The sequence below is a fragment of the Oryctolagus cuniculus genome, chromosome 9 (genome assembly GCF_051225735.1).
Source record: "Oryctolagus cuniculus isolate XC-2025 breed Fujian yellow rabbit chromosome 9, ASM5122573v1, whole genome shotgun sequence".
In the NCBI taxonomy this organism is placed as follows: domain Eukaryota; kingdom Metazoa; phylum Chordata; class Mammalia; order Lagomorpha; family Leporidae; genus Oryctolagus; species Oryctolagus cuniculus.
The window spans coordinates 4,130,005-4,147,777 of NC_142875.1; positions in this window are offsets into that span (position 1 = coordinate 4,130,005).

Consider the following 17,773-nt stretch of genomic DNA (forward strand, 5'->3'; position numbering starts at 1 on the left):
TGGGATGAAGTAGGTTAATCCTCCTCCTGTGGGGCCAGCATCCCATATGGGCCCAGCTGCTCCACTTCTGATCCAGCTCTCTGCTGTGGCCTGGGAAAGCAGTAGAAGACGGCCCAAGTGCTTGAGCCCCTGCACCTCCGTGGGAGACCCAGGAGAAGCTCCTGGCTTCTGATCAGCTCAGCTCGCCGTTGCGGCCATTTGGGGAGTGAACCAGCAGATGGAAGACCTTTCTGTCTCTCCCTCTCACTGTCTGTAACTCTACCTCTCAAATAAATAAATAAAATCTTAAAAATAAAAAAACCCACCATATTTCTGTCATTCGTGTTTCTGGAATAAAAAAAAAAAAACCCTGCTAGCTCTGGAAGAAATGATGTGTGATGCAGAGGTCTGGGGCTGAGCAGCCCTGGTGATGTATGAGGTGCTATCCTCCTTAGAAAGGTGAATTCTGCAGACGAATAATGACCCCAGCACAGTAGGGTGATGAACGGGAGACAGGAGTTTGTGGGCTCCAAACACATACCACTATCTCATCATCACATTGTGCATATGCATCTCATTGTCATACTGCATCCCATAAATACGACTACGTACAAATATTGTGTCCAATTCAATTTTTTTTTAATTTTTAATTTTTATTTATTGACAGGTAGAGTTACAGACAGTGAGAGAGAGAGACAGAGAGAAAGGTTTTCCTTCCATTGGTTCACTCCCCAAATAGCCGCCACAGCTGGCGCTGCACCGATCAGAAGCCAGGAGCCAGGTGCTTCTCCTGATCTCCCATGGGGGTGCAGGGGCCCAAACACTTGGGCCATCCTCCACTGCCCTCCCAGGCCACAGCAGAGAGCTGGCCTGGAAGAGGGGCAACCGGGACTAGAACCCGGTGCCCATATGGGATGCTGGCGCCGCAGGTGGAGGATTAACCAAGTGAGCCAGGGCGCCGGCCCCTCAAACTTAATTTTTAAAACAAAAAATGTGTGAGTGTGTGTGTGTGCCCAATGGATACGCCAACCCTGGCAGTGCTGTGTTTGCATGTGGATAAGACTTAACCATGAAGCCAAATTGCATCTCAGTGGATGAAACCAAGGGGCATCCACTGATCTGGATATGTACTTCCCTTCTCCTCTGTGAAGGACAGGGATTGGGGTCTGGTAAGCAAGTGCTCACCGTGGCAGAATCTGCAGGTGGAGTGCCCAGCTCAGGACAGCGGAGGATCAGATCCTCACACGCAGAGCCGGCCCCCTGGGGACGGACCTGTGCACACTGGCTCTGTTCTCACTGCCAGGACTTCAGAGAAGTTTAGAACATGGGGCCTTCCCTTCCCTTGGTACTGTACCCTGCAGATTATGCGACCAGCCCTGTGTAAGCACCTCTGCACCACAGGTGATCCAGTAAGGACAGAGTGATCCACAGGTGATCCAGTACGGACAGAGGCCTGGGTTGGGGTTCATTCCTTGACTGACTGAGCACACGGGCTGCACCTGCGTGTCTTTGCTGAGTTTCTTAACCTCCCGGTGCCTACGTCATAGGATTCCCAGGAACCGATGTAGGCAAAGTGTCTACGTCAGAGCCCGGCCAAGGGTAAACCACATGTACATGCCGGTTATTGTTGTGCTGTTGTTGTGAATTGCTAGGGAAAATACGCGTGGTCTAGGCTGCCAGCAACCCTGTCACCAACACTCTTGATCCACCGAGTTGCATATGTAAAAGTGGCAAGTCAAGCAATCAGCGGCTGGAGTTCATGTCTTGAATGAAGCACCTGATGGAACACTTAGCTAAATACCTCCTGGATGAATCACCAACACTGAGGATGGTGAGAATGTGGGCTGGTCCCATCAGTGGACTATGGCTAGAAGTTCATTTTGTTTGAATCAAATACTCATCTAGGATAATAAATCTATTTGTAATTATGTGCTCTCTTGAATGTAACAAGGAGTAAGGAGTGAACCTTGGGATCTTTGGAGTGAGGGTGAGGTGGGTAAGTGGAGGTGCCAGAGGAATTTGACAGATACCCTGATAAATGGCACATGGTGGGGTGGAGATCAAACTGCCCTCAGTATCTTTCTTTTTTTTTTTTTTACAATATGTTTATTTATTTGAGAGGCAGAGTTATGGACCAAGACACAGAGAAAAGAGAGAGGTCTTCCATCCACTGGTTCACTCCCCAAAAGGTCCCCAATGGCCGGAAGTGGGCTGATTGGAAGACAGGAGTCAAGAACTTCCTCCGGATCTCCCAGGCAGGTGCAGGGGCCCAAGCACTTGGGCCATCTTCCACTGCTTTCCCAGGCCATTAGCAGGGAGCTGGATCAGAAGTGGAGCAGCCTGGACATGAACCAGAGCCCGTATGGGATGCCGGCCTTGCAGGCGGAGGCTTAGCCCACTTCGCCACAGTGCTGGCCCCCCTCAGTATCTTTCAGTAGTAGTATTTGTGTTCAATGAACTACCCCATTAGATATTCCCATGCGAGGAATATGGGCAGTCCTATTGCTGTTTGGCTCTCGGGTCCAAGGAGGTAAAATTTGCACGAGTGGACTGTGGACAAAGAAGAGAGACTTTTTGTGGATGTTTGAAGGATAAAGCACATTTAGAGTTCAGTTTCTTTAAATGCATGGACTGGGGACATGTAGTGCAGTAAAAATTAAGGTAGTAATTAGACACACCAGGAGCTAATACATAGGGAATTGTGAATCCAATGATTATCCAGGACTTTTAAAAATATATTAACCAACCGGAATCACGGTGTATGCCTGTTTGCACAGCCCTCATGTGAGACTTCCCCGGCAGAGGATAACAAAACAGACAGCAACCTAATGGAAATGGTGCCTATAATGAAACTGGAGGAGGGTCATGAGTCCCTGGGTGACAGGTGTTATTAAAATTTGAAAGGACATTGCTGTTACAGTTGGGCAGGGGATTTCGAATCTTGGCATTGAGGCCATGGATGCCATCTGTTTTGCACTATGCTCCTCCTGATAGCACAGGACACAGGAACAAAAGCTGCTGTCCATTTGAAATGAGGTAGAATGCTTAAAGCACTTCTCTGGAAACACGCATTCTCAACGTGACGCTGTTTCTAAGTCGCAAACTCTGATTCTGCCTACAAGACTGCATCAACCTTCCCCTCACCTCCTTCCTGTTTATAGCTTTTTAATTTTCACGTGAAGCCTCGCATCTAAGATAGGAATTGAAATCATATTTTTATGCTCTGAGTCTCTCTCTATCATTTGCATGCAATTAAATGGTGCCCATAATATTATGCGGTTGTAAAAATATCCCTTTAAAAATATCTTCCCTGTATTTCCCGTCTTCTATAAAGGAGAAGACTATTCTGCAGACTCTCGTTCGTTTAAAACATCTTCAAGCACATTTTTCCTTCCCCTGCTATTTCCCTTCCTACGTCCTCTCAACTTGTATCACATCTATTGCAGCTGGGGGATGCTGAGTGTCGCAGGGTTCATTCTGACCACTTAGACGTCTCCGGCTTCATTGCTGTGACAGTGGGAAGAATACCCCAGGGCTCAATGATTCCTGGGGTGTAGCTGCATTCACCTCCTCCTAGCGCAAACTGTATCTGTCTTGAAACTAAAAGGTCTGTCCCACCACAATTGCTCATGGCTTTCCAAGCGGTTCCCTGCCGACCGATCAGAATTGCTGGTCTCCAGATCTATTAACTCAAATTAGCCAGGCTCAACACGACTTGCTATTTCCCATGTGTGTGTTTTAACTTCTCTTGTGCCATTTGCATTGTACACTCCTTTCCTTGGGGGTGGTTACAACACATTCCAAATTGGGATCAGTTCAGAAATAACAAAGGGATTATTGTTTGGCTTCGTTTTCCAACCCAAAAATAAAGACGCATAATAAATTCAGCTTAGTGTTAACCCCTGTGTGCCACGCATAGTAAAGTATCCTGAAATCAGTAATCAAAATTCCATTGAATTTGTTAGCCTTTGGCTCAGTTCTAAATACTTGTGAATCTCATTTCTCCGATCTGTCTTCTGACACAAAATGCTCTGCATGTTGACGAGACATTTTGAGAAGATTTTTGTTTTCACCTTGAATGATATTGGAATGATTTTTGGAAATAGTCAATGAAATGAGCTCAAAATTCTCCCAGATTCCTCTGTAAATTAACAAAGTGTTTCTGAGAAAGAAAACATCTGTGCCATCAAAGCTTCAGCTGTATTTGTCTTTGTGATCACTGTTAGGGTTTTGCCCAGAAAACAGCTCCCAGGAATGTGCATAACCAGGCAAAACACTCCAAGTCAAATCTGAGGAGCTCGGCAGAGGTTGTGTGTGCAGAATTTCTGACCTGAGCTCCCTGCACTGAGCTGGACAGGCTGCCGAGTCCAAGAGAAGGTGCTCTGGCTGAAGAAGGATTGGAAAATGGGCTTTTACTGGCAAGAGCAGGAGGGCAAAGCTGCAAGAAGCAACATAATTGCCTTCTATATGCTCCTGCTCATGATGCAGAAAAGGGCTGTGTTTCATTACGTGTTATTTCAGAGGCCAGCAGAGCAAACCCACAGGGTTGCAAAGGGGAGGAGAGGCAGCCAGCTCGGATGATCTTCCTCATCAGACCCTGTCAACCACGGCGAGAGACTGTGGAGGTCCAACTGAGCGCCACTGTCCGCGGGGTTGGTAAGGTGTGGGGACCATGCTGTCCTGAGATGAGTCCTTATCGTTTTGTCTTTAAGTTCAAAAAAATTATTAAACTGCATGGAATCCATCTCCAGAGGGACACTAGAAAGAAACAGGTAAGAGAAGGAAACAGGAGGCGGACGCCCCGGACCTGCATAGTTCCATGAGCAGCTTCTTCATCTCAAGTTCGGGGATCTCAGAGGCAGGCTCCTTGGTCAGTTCATCATCGCTCAGGCATGTGCTTCTCTCTGCTCAGCTCCTCTCCCTCCATAACCAGCCCATATCAGGTGAGCCGGGAAACAGAACTAAGTCTAGCTGACAGCAGAATGGGTGCTGGGCCGGGGTCAATGGCACCTGTGTGGTTGCAAGCCGCTCTGCAAGTGCGTGCCTACAACAGGTGTGTCTGCACCTCTGCGGAGACAGGTGCGTGAGAAGGGGCTCCTTTTTAATAACGACGTGAAAGAGATGTAGAACCTGTGCACTATCCATCCCAGCATGAGAAAAAATGGCTGGAGCACAGTCTCTGAGATGGTGGCCAGCACGACTCCTCCCCAGCTCCCTGCGAGGGAAGTGTGGGTCGCCAGTGTGGCTGCACCTGTCACATTTTTTCTAAACACAAAGGAACACAGAGGGACTCCTGCAATTAATGGCCGCCCACCCAGCTGAAGTGGCCCCGGAGCTTAGCTCATCACAGGACAGGAGCAATGACGTCAGACACGCCTTTTGGCAAACCTGTCTGGGGAGAAGCCGGTGTATCCATGCTGATTCAGCGCCTGGCCAGAGCCCCCTGTTTCGCAGTCTGAAAGCGGCACCAGAGGTGCACATACGTGGCTGTCTGCCAGTGAAGCTTGGCTGTGGACATTGACATCTGAATTTCACATGATTTCCATGTGTTATCAATCATCCCTCTTTTGATTTTTTTTTTCCAGCCATTTACAAATTTTGAAATATGAGACCCACGGACCGTACAAAATAGGTGTTGGAATTTGGTTTGTGGGCTGTAGTGTGCTGACCCTTGATGTGGCCTGTTGTTAAGAAAGTGCTTATTTAAAAACAGGTTCTGGATAGGGTGTGACCATTCTCAATATTCAGAGCAAGTACATACTTTGTAACATTCAGAGCTATTACATACTTTGTAGCTGGTGTGCGTGCTGTTAGAGGGGTGATTTGTCCAAGCATATATCCACAGGAGTCATTGAAGATGACCGTGATTTTTCCAAGCAATCAGGTATTCACTCTGTGACTACAACCTAGGCTTCAGCCCTCATTGTCAGCTGGTGTGTCCACTGTGCAGGTGTCTCAGCTCCTGGAGCTGCTGTGTTGCATGGAGGCACCTGTTTTGTGCAGCTACGAAAGGGGCAGTTTCACCTGAGGGAATGGAAACTCAATGTCAAGGTTAGGTAAAGCAATGGATTCTAATCGACCTGACAACAAAGAGGTGTCGGTGCTCATTTTTAAATTTTGCATTTCTTTATTTTATTTGAAAGGCAGAGGGAAGCACAGAGAGATGAGAGAGTGAGGGGGAGTGGGGAGAAGAGAGAGAGACAGAGAGAGAAAGAGAGAGAGAGAGATCTCCAAACCCCTCGTTTACTCTCCAAATGCCCACAACAGCTGGGGATGGGCCAGGCCTAAGCCAGGAGCCTGGAACTCATTCCAGGTCTCCCTTGTGGGTGGCAGGGACCCAAGTACTTGAGACATCACCTGCTGCCTCCCAGGGTGCTCATTAGCAGGGAGCTGAAATCTGCAGCAGAGCCAGGCTTGGAACCTGGTCCCCTAGTGTGGGGTGTGAGTTTCCCAAGCACCAGCCAGATGTCTGTCCCTTTTTCTTTCTTCCTTTCCTTCTCTCTCTCTCTCTCTCTCTCTCTCTCTCTCTCTCTCTCTCTCTCTCCTTTCTTTAAAAAATCATTTGAAATGCATAGAGACAGAAACAGAGAAGCCGTGGTCATTTTTGATCCCACAGAAGATCCGAGGCTGGTTTATCATCCTGTTTAAACAGGATCTGTTAACTGCTGAAGGCAATGTGATGATGGCACAAATTGGGGTAGATGCTGTGTTTATTTCCCTGACATTGGCATAATCCGAGAAGGACAATTGGGGCTTTCACTTATTCATAACTGTTTAGAATTAGGTAATGAAAAGTGACAAGGTTATCTAAATACAAATTCAGTGCGGGTTTAATCTCATTCAGTTTTAATAGAAATTTCAGGCAGGAGCCGAACTGCTGGAAAGACACCTTTTGCAAGAGCTTCAGCTTCTCCTCCTATCTATAATTCCAATATCAGAGGGACAGAAATTAATAACTAACCAGATCTATAATAACACACAGCTATGTTTACAAACAAAATGCACCCGTAAGAAAAAAATGCAGAAGCTTCGCAAAAATATAGAGCAACTGCATTTCCAAGCCATATAGAGAAATTTGTGATATACTTGAAAATCAAATAGAACAAGTCACTCACATGTTGAGAAATCAGGGTCGTCCATCAAAGCACCAGGTTGATGATGGGAACTGAATCCGCTGACAGCCAATTTATTCAGTGGCAATTTAGACTCGGGCCAATGCAATTCTATCTCCAGCTATTCCAGTCTTCTCTGCCAATGGCAGAAGTTCAAGCCGCACAATACCCCATTTCCAATCACAAAACAACATGGTTGAGATAAGTTCTTATTAGTTTTGTTTCTTAGCTTTTCTGAATTCTTACGAGGATCTGTTGGCACTGCTACATACTAACTTTCTCCCCCTTATTATATTCTTAAGGTTCATACACCTATCCTACTTTCAGTTAAAATAAAGTGGAAATGCATGAGTTTTAATAAGAAGTCAAGAGTACACATTTCTTTGTTTTGAGAAACCACACAATGGAAGAGTCAGGAGGGGTTTAATTAAATAAGACAGGAGAAGATGATTCTAGGAGACGGCTCACTATCTCCAAAAATAGGTGTGAAGATGCAGAAAACAGAGTATTCAGGACTTCAATTCCATGCTCTGCTTTTAAGTTTTGTAAGAAAAATATCAGTTGCTTAGTGTTTTTTTTTTTTTTTTTTTTTTTTTTTTTTTTTTTTTTTTTTTTTTAATTTTTGACAGGCAGAGTGGACAGTGAGAGAGAGAGACAGAGAGAGAAAGGTCTTCCTTTTGCCGTTGGTTCACCCTCCAATGGCCGCCGCTGCAGCCGGCGCACCGCGCTGATCCGATGGCAGGAGCCAGGATCCAGGTGCTTTTCCTGGTCTCCCATGGGGTGCAGGGCCCAAGCACCTGGGCCATCCTCCACTGCACTCCCTGGCCATAGCAGAGAGCTGGCCTGGAAGAGGGGCAACCGGGACAGAATCCGGCGCCCCGACCGGGACTAGAACCCGGTGTGCCGGCGCCGCAAGGTGGAGGATTAGCCTATTGAGCCACGGCGCCGGCATCAGTTGCTTAGTTTTGACTGAGTCCAGTTTTAAGTTTGACAAAGCCACGTTATATAGAGAGATACTTGCAAGTGCAAAACACAGAAGATCAAATTACATGTTCTTAAACTAATGCCATAGTTCAGTAAAGGAACTAGTCAAAACTGTGTAGACAAAACCCAAGGTGCATTTGAGTCTCAGGGGATTTATTGGGCTCAGGCCGAGTATTGAGTGGCATGACCATTCCTCATGTGAACTAAATCTTCTACTTTTTGTTGTTGTTGCAGCCACTTGGGTGCTGAAACTTAACTGAAAAGTGATCTGTTAAATATAAGAGTGGGAATAAGAGAGGGAAGAGATGTGCAATTCGGGACATGTTCAAGCTGACTTACCTCAAACGGTGGAGTTAGAAATATACCAGGGGATTCCAATTTAATCCCATCAAGGTGGCATGTACCAATGTCATCTCACTAGTCCCAGTGATCAATTTCTGTTCACAATTGATTATAATGATAGGACTAAGAACCAAAGGGATCACATAAACAAGAATAGTGTCTGCAAATACTAGCTGATAGAATCAAAAAGGGAGAGAATGATCCAACATGGGAAGTGAGATACACAGCAGACCCATAGAATGGCAAATGTCCTAAACAGCACTCTGGCCTCAGAATCAGCCCTTAAGGCATGTGGATCTGGCTGAAATGCCCATGAGAGTATTTCAGGCATGGAAATCCAAGACACTCTGGGGGGGAAAAAAACCTAAATGAAAGATCCCCATGAGTGAGATCCCAGTGGAAAGAATGGGTCATCAAAGAAGGAGGTACCTTTCTCTGAAGGGAGGAGACAACTTCCACTTTGACCATGGCCTTGTCTAAAAATGACCAGAGTCAGTGAACTCAGGGGGCTTCCATAGCCTTGGCACCTCATGACAAGAGCCTAGGGTGATTACTGATGCTATCAACAAGAGTGTCAATTTGTTAAGTCAACAACAGGAGTCACTGTGCACTTACTCCTCATGTAGGATCTTTGTCCTTAGTGTGCTGTACATTGAGATTTAATGCTATAACTAGTACTCAAACAGTATTTTTCACTTTATGTTTCTGTGTGGGAGCAAACTGTTGAAATCTTTACTTAATGTATGCTAAACTGATCTTCTGTATATAAAGAGAATCGAAAATGAATCTTGATGTGAATGGAAGGGGAGAGGGAGTGGATAAGGGGTGGGTTGCAGGTTGGAGGGACGTTATGGGGGGGAAGCCATTGTAATCCATATTCTGTACTTTGGAAATTTATATTCATTAAATAAAAGTTAAAAAAAAAAAGAAAAAATCTGCTGTGGTCCTGTGTGTATGATTCTTGTCAATGAAAAATTTAACAAGATGATCCTTTGAAACTTCAATAATATTTTAAGAAATGTGACCATAGCTTCTGGCTTAGAAGGCATCCAATTTACTCCCTAATGTGGGAAGCCACCATGTGGCATGTCCTCAGATCCGCAGATCGAGCTTGGCCACGGTGTGGGCATTTTTCTGGTTGAAGCAGCTCTCGGCTGCATTACTGGCCATCTGCAGTTCTGTAGGGCTGTTAGCATGACAGCAAACTCCTCCACGCCTGCCTCTCAGAGCTGCACCCAGGAGAGGAGAGGCACAGTCTTGTGCAGTGAGGTGCTGGTAGGGTGGACACACATCCCATCTCACGGGTGCCCCTGACCTTCCCAAGACTCAATGCCTGCATCAGTCCAGGCTTTCCGTGCCTCTTCTACTGGCCTTTGTCATAAATCTGTCACTCGCTGTGACTTGCTCATGTCCCCATAGCCAACAAAGCCACAGGGATGTCTGGAACGTGCCTACACGTTTCAATTTCCAGAGCTGTCTTGCAATCTCAGAAACTGCATGTTTTCTACTTGTCATTTCTAACAAACATCCAGGTTGTATTATTAAAAAGTGAGGGGTAGCAGGTGGGGGGGGGGAGTTGGCAGTGAGCAGACAGCTGGCATAGATTACACAATATTTAGAAGGAAAAGATGAAATCCCATTAGATACATATATTTAGAAATAAACTCAAAACATCAAATTAAATATGCTTAAAATAATGCCACAATTCTGTGATAGGACTAGTGGAAAACCATACACATATAATCAATAATCTTTTTACATACCAGTAATAAGCATATTCATTAAAATAAGCCAGAGCAAAACGGAAAATACAAATCAAAGAGCAGCAATACGAATATAAGAGAGTTGATTAGTAGTGTAGGAGTGATTGCGGAGTTTTTCCTACATGATGATTATAGAGGCACAGAGAACATTAAAAATAAAAGCTACTGACATATGACTTAGCAAAGGCTAGATTTCCCTCAATTCCAATTTAAACACCATTGTGATTTTTTTCTGGAAATATGTAATAGAACTCCAAAGCTTGTCTAATACAACATGTGTGAGAAGAGAAAAACAAATTAATGAGAGGCATACCCTGTATGTTATCAAAAGATGCAATACTTAAAACCTCACTAGATGGAACACTGGACTACTGGAACAGAGAAGATATTTGAAACAGTGCATGGCAAAGGATTGCTTTATAACAATAGTAAATGGATATATTATGATAAATTTATAAAACTAGCTGGAGATGTGGAGGCAAATTAAAGACATATCTTTACATCAAGATAATTGTAATATTATTTGACAAAGTATATAGGTTGACATTTATATACTATGTTAATGGGGGAATGAATATTTCAACCTTGTCCAATGTTGATATTTTACCACTTAAAAATGTAAACTTGGGGCTGCCATTGTGGCTTAGCAGGTAAAGCCACAACCTGCAACACTGGCATCCCATATGGGCACCAGTTTGCTCTACTTCCAAGCCAGCTCCCTGCTAATGGCCTGGGAAAAGCAGTGGAACACGGACCTGCCATCCATGTGGGAAACCTGGAAGCGGCTCCTAGCACCTGGCTTTGGCCTGGAACAGCCCTGGCCTTTGCAGCCATATGGGGAGTGCGCCAGTGGATGGAAGACCGCTCTCTCTCTGTCACTCCCCCTCTCTGTAACGCTGACTTTCACATCAATAAATATATCTTTTTAAAAAGCAAACTCATTTTTCTGTCTTCATTGTAACGAAAACCATGATAAAACAAATGAAAATATATTTACGTCATAAATAAGGGTCAGGAAATGAATACTTTTAATGATGGTACAGCTCCTCTAATCAACTGCAGAAAATGAGCAACAATCATCTACAACCAATTACCTGAAGGAACTGTTCATAGAGCCGCTCCCACTTCAGGAAGTTTAAGGAAAAGAGAATTCAGGTACGTTTATTTGGGTGCAAAATGGTTTTTGAAATCCACACATACTTTTTCTAATATACATTTCCTATGAGGTTTTTGGAGAATCCATGTATAGTTGTGTGTATTGGGGGTTGGGACAACTGTGTGTGTGTGTGTGTGGTGTGAAATCCCTGTTTGATCGCCTGGGTTTCTGTTCTAGGAGTCCTGGAGTGCAGAGATAGATGTGGAACACAAGATATGTGATTCTTTTCTCTATTATGAACTCAATCTTGCTCCACTTTGCTTTTTTACATATTTTATGTACAGTCAAAAAAAAGTCTTATTTTTAGGGCAGTTATACATATTTACATATCAAGATTCAAAATTATACATTCTGAACCAGCCTTTTATTTAAATTTGAGGAATTCTTCCTTTCAATGTTATCACATTTTTCTTAGAAGAATGTTCCTTGAAGCATTCCTCATCAAGGAAAAATTGAAAATAACTTTAAAATTAATGTTTTGCTCCTCTTCCACTTGAACACTCCTTTAAGAAAAACCCAAGTGTGTTGGTTGTTCCTGAAACTGGCCATCACGCCCAGTAAGGCTGTCTCATGCTTCAGGAGATTCAGCCAACCAACCGAGCCCCTTCAGCTTCTGCCACTGTGCAGCCCCCAGTGAGTTGTGTCAGGGTCAGTGGAATGAGAATTGAAAGTCCTGTATTCTTCATTTGTTCTGCTACTTAAAACAGCTTGCTAGACCTTCCTGCTCCTCTCTGTCCTCCTCCTCCCTACCCTTGATGTGCAAGACAGCTCAGCCTAACACTGCTCTGGGGATGTAAGCCAGGCAGGCACCTGTGCCAGGAGCAGAACAGAGCTCCAGGGAGCCTGGGGACTGAGTGGGGAGGGAGCTGCCCTGGGCTGGAGTCTGAAGGTCAAGCATGTTGAGGTCAAGCATGTTGAGGTCAAGCGTGTTGAGGTCAAGCGTGTTGAGGTCATGTATGTTGAGGCCAAGCATGTTGAGGTCATGTATGTTGAGGTCATGTGTGTTGAAGTCATGTGTGTTGAATTCATGTATGTTGAGGTCAAGCATGTTGTGGTCAAGCATGTTGTGGTCATGTATGTTGAGGACAAGCATGTTGAGGTCAAGCATATTGAGGACAAGCATGTTGAGGTCATGTATGTTGAGGTCAAGCATGTTGAGGTCTTGTATGTTGTGGTCATGTATGTTGAAGTCAAGCATGTCAAAGACAAGCATGTTGTGGCCATGCATGTTGTGGTCATGTATGTTGAGGACAAGCATGTTGAGGTCATGTATGTTGTGGTCATGTATGTTGAGGACAAGCGTGTTGAGGTCATGTATGTTGAGGTCAAGCATGTTGAGGTCAAGCATGTTGAGGAGGGGGCTCATGAGAACTGACTGGTTGTGGAGACAGGAAGTTGGTTATGGAGGGAAGCAGTGATCAAAAAAGTGGATATGTTTGGTGTTCCTCATCCCAGAAAGGAGTTATAAAACAGAAAAAGAAGTCAGAGTACCTGAGATGCTGGGTTGGGACTGGACGTATTGGCGTGAACACATGGTTTTCAAGGTACAGGTCACCCGTCCACGCACCAGGCTCCCACCTGCAGATTCCACCATACTCAGATCCTCCCCGCCGAAAAATGCAAAGAAACAAACTGCATCTTGCTGAATACGCACATTTTTTTTGTCTTTTCCCTAAGCAATGCAGTATAACAACTTTTTCATAGCATTTCCATTGTATCAGGTGTGATAAGTCATCTGGAGTCGGCATAAAGTGGAAGAGACGATTATGTGTGGGTATAGACACCTCACTGTTTCACAGAGGGGACTCGAGTGTCAGCAGAATTCGGTGCCCACAAGAGGATGGAGATCCTGAAAGCAAATCTCTGCCCTCATGGATACTGAGGGGCGAGTGTCAATAGACACGGGAATTATAAATATAAATATAAATCACGTGCGTGTCATTTCGTCGTGTCATGTTTACCAGGCAACACTCACAGTTAGAAATCTGCAATCTCTAATTTCTATGCATTTGGCCGCCCCTGTTCTTGTGTTATTTTTGGAGTTTGGGACTTCAGCCAAAACCCTGCAACTTCTGCTGCCAGCACACCGACCCTGGCTAGAAACATCGAGTGGGGATGATGATGCAATAGGCAATGCTTGGTTCTGAGAAGTCCCTGGGGCATATCGGAGGCAGCTGAAGGACAGGCATTCATCCAGGAGTCAGAGAAAAGAGGTGTAACCTCGTTTTATTTCTCTGAGTTCACCTCTGGTTAGCTGCCATCAAGTAATGGTTGGCGGTTAACCAGTAAAGGTGACATGCTATCATATAATTAGATATACACCTATTGTGGGGAAGACCAGAAAGCTATAGAAGGAATGCAATGCACACTCTCACTCAGAGGCTTTGTGCACTGGAGCTCGATACTATTTTAACAAACTCTGCCAGCTTTATGGCACGGTGGGTGAAGTTGCTGCTGGCGGCACGAGCATCCTGTATGGGAGTGCCGTTTGAGTCCTGGCTGCTCCCCTTCAGATTAAGCTTCCTGTTAGTGCACCTAGGAAGGCAGTGAATGATGGCTCATGTGCTTCAGCCCCTGCTGCCTATGGACAAGACACACATGCAGCTCCAGGCTCCTGGCTTTGACCTGGGGCAGCCTCAGCAGTTGCAACCACGTAGGGAGCAAACCAGCAGATGGAAGATTTCTCTGTCTCCCTCTCTGTTACTCTGCCTTTCAAATAAATACAAAAGTATTTCCTAAAAACTAAAAATTAATACAGAGGTTTTTCAATCAGTTTCACTCATCATGCAAACTAAATACATGCAGTCCGCAGAGAACAGCATTGCTGCCAGAGACCAGGCATGAAGCAGCCACTCCCCTGTGCAGCACCCGCTTTTTTTTTTAAACTTTTATTTAATGAATATAAATTTCCAAAGTACAGCTTATGGATTACAATGGCTTCCCCCCCCATAACATCCCTCCCACCCACAACCCTCCCCTTTCCCACTCCCTCTCCCCTTCCATTCACATCAAGATTCATTTTCGTTTCTCTTTATATACAGAAGATCAGTTTAGCATACATTAAGTAAAGATTTCAACAGTTTGCTCCCACACAGAAACATAAAGTGAAAAATACTGTTTGAGTACTAGTTATCAGCACCCACTTTCCATCTCACCCGGGCTCCGGTGATGTGAGACACTGGTGAGGCTCAGGCTGACTCCCAAACTGTGTCCCCGCCTCTGTCCCAGAGGCCCCTACTGCCTGCTTCCCATAACATGGGCAAAGGGGACAAGGCAAGTTTTTTTTTGCAAATTTTTATTTTGGTTTTATTTTGAAATAGTTTCATACCAATAGAACGAGTGGAAAACCATGTACAAGACCTGCTAAATAAGCTCTAACCAGACCCACCGTTCTTTTCAGCATTTGTCGCAGTCTGCTTGCGCCTGCACAGCTCCTTGGAGGAGATTTGTCCTCAGTGTGTCTCTGAAGCAAGGGAGTCCCCATTCTCTCATGTAACCACGTCACAGTTAGCAAGGCCACCTTTGCCCTGGATATGAAACTTGACTGTAATCATCTATCATCCACACTCCAAATTTCTCAGAGATTTCATCAACATCCTTTGTAGAATCTTCTTGTTTGGTTTCACTTGTTCTTGGGGTAGAGTGCAGGCTGGGGCTTGGGCAGTGGGAAGCCTGTGGCTAGGTCCTTTGTCCTGTTGAGCCTCCAAGCTTTTGCTTGCTTAGTTTTTGTTTTGATCAGTTTCTTGCTTTCTGATCAAAAGATTTAAAGACGAGGTTATTAACCTTCTTCAAGATCATCTATAGGCGTACTTAATGTCTTGTTGATTTTTCTTTGAGGATCTCTATATATTCTGTTGATGCTACCTGATTAATATCTGGATTGCTAATACTGCATGTTAAATTACAGCAGACTACTCGTTCAAATTCTTACAATGTACAACTTAAGTGAACACACATTATATTCCATCATTTAATTGAGGGATAATGGAATACATGAAGAAAACAAAAACAAACAAAAGATTAGAAAATAATTCAATAGTTAACTCACAATATTATCTTTACCATCCAAAGCTTACACTTAGAATTTTGTTTAATGCCTGATATTATTTATCCTTTTAAAAATCTTACCAGCGAAGTAGTGTTTTAAAGATAAGCAAGTATAAAAACCAGGCTAATACTGAGTTATTAGGAAGTGTACTTGCCTAAAAAGCATCCCGTAACTGGAATGAAAGAGAATAAAGATAACTAAGTACTCAAGTCAGAACAATGAATTCCTTAACTTAGGCATCAACTAAACCCCTGACTAAATGTGGCACCAAACACAATTTGCACTAGAACTTGACTTTGCTCAGGTCAGTATGACTAATAATACAGTCGCCAGGTCTTGCTATGTGTCTATTGAGATTCCTAGCCTTTTCTCTGCCTCTACTGCTCTTCCCTAAGTACAGATACAGTAGACTTAGGAAGAAGTAGCCACTGATTATTCACCCTGGAAGGTTCCTGGTGGACATTCATACCATTTCTGAAGAATTTGAAAACTTAAGTGGTTAAAGTTTTCAAAAGAGTTAGAAAATATATAAAAAGGCATAACAAGAAATAGAAAAGCTTGTTTTGTTTTGACCAATGATGATTAAAAACCTTACAATGAAATTCCAAATATTTTCATCTCTATGAGCTTGTGTGCACATAGACACACACATCAAACACATGACAGTTATAGGAACTTGTGTTTTACAGATGAAATCTGCCAATATTTCAAGAAATTCCTCTATTATGTAAATGCTACAGAAAATAGAAAAGACGATAAAATGGGTCTGGATATAGGAAACAAGTAAAATCATGAGTTGAATCCTGATCTTAAAAATAAATAGGGGTTGTGAAATGTATTAGCATGGATGACACACTTCTACACAAAACATTAGCTACCAAGATGTATTTGTTACCCAGATTCAAGTGTACATAGGAATAAGTAATAGAGTTTATGCTAGAAAGTTAAAGATGGCTTCACATTGTAAATGTGTTCACTGATAATGCTTTGAAATAGAAAAAATACAAAACCATCTTAGGGTTGTTATAAGAGTTTTGATAGGCTTTACTTCATAATTATATTGGGAAAAACCGTCTTTGAAAATGCCAGCTCTACAAGAACTCTTTATGAACTTGCTAAAGCTACATACAGGTTGCAAGGGCGTAAAGAAAACATCACATTTCACATGGAAGGAGGAGCAACCCTGCCTCTAAGGTGGAGGAAAAGACAAACATCCTTCCTATGGGTAGACAATGTCCAGCTCGCTACTGAAAAAGAAAGGATCAGCTGAAGCTCTTGAAAGAAAGAGATGAAATTGTCTTCATGTGTGCACATAGGAACATGTAAATATTTACCTGGAAAACCCAGAAGCATGGACAAAACCCTCCAGAATGATCAGGCTTACTGAGATTCCTGGACGCATGCACAGCGTTCGGAATCAGTGCTGTGTATGGCAGCAGTCTGACCAGCTGGAAAATAAGATGAGAAACACGAGAGCATTTACAGCTTCAGAGTCTAAAATTGTCTAGGAATCAACCTACAAAGACAGAAGAAGAATTTTACAAAGCTAAGCCTAAAATTAGACAGGAGGACACAAAATAAGCCTACACAGATGAAAAGGTTGTACAAGGAGCCGATGTCTGGTCATCATTAAGAGGTCAGTGCTGGGGCCTGCACTGTGGTGTAGGTGGCAAAGCCCCACCTGCAACACCAGCAGCCCATGTGGGTGCTGGTTCATTTCCAGAATCCACTTCCTGATCCAGCTCCCTGCTAACATCCTGGGAAGAGCAGTGGTGGCCTGAGTGCTTGGGTCCCTGCCACCCAGCAGGGAGGTCTGGTAGAAGCTCCTGGCATTGGCCTGACCCAGTCCTGGCTGATAACACTGCCTGAGAAGTAAACCACCTCTCCCTGACTCTCTCTGTCCCTCCCTTTCTCTCTATCTCCCCTCTCTTTGTGACTCTGACTTTCAAGCAAATAAATAAATCTTAAGGAAAAAAAAAGGTAATTGCTGCCCCAGATAAGATTCCGTCTATTGCAATGGAAATAGTGGAAATGGACAAACTATTTTTAAAACTTTGCTTCCACTAATACAGAGGCCTGCATATTCTGAATACCAATCCTGAATGCCACTGCAAATTTTGGACACATTCAATCTTTCAATACATACCTATCCTGGCGCCATGGCTCAACAGGCTAATCCTCCACCTTGTGGCACCGGCACACCAGGTTCTAGTCCCGGTCGGGGCGCCGGATTCTGTCCCAGTTGCCCCTCTTCCAGGCCCCTCTGCTGTGGCCAGGGAGTGCAGTGGAGGATGGCCCAAGTGCTTGGGCCCTGCACCCCATGGGAGACCAAGAGAAGCACCTGGCTCCTGCCTTCGGATCAGTGTGCTGCACCGGCTGCAGGGCGCCA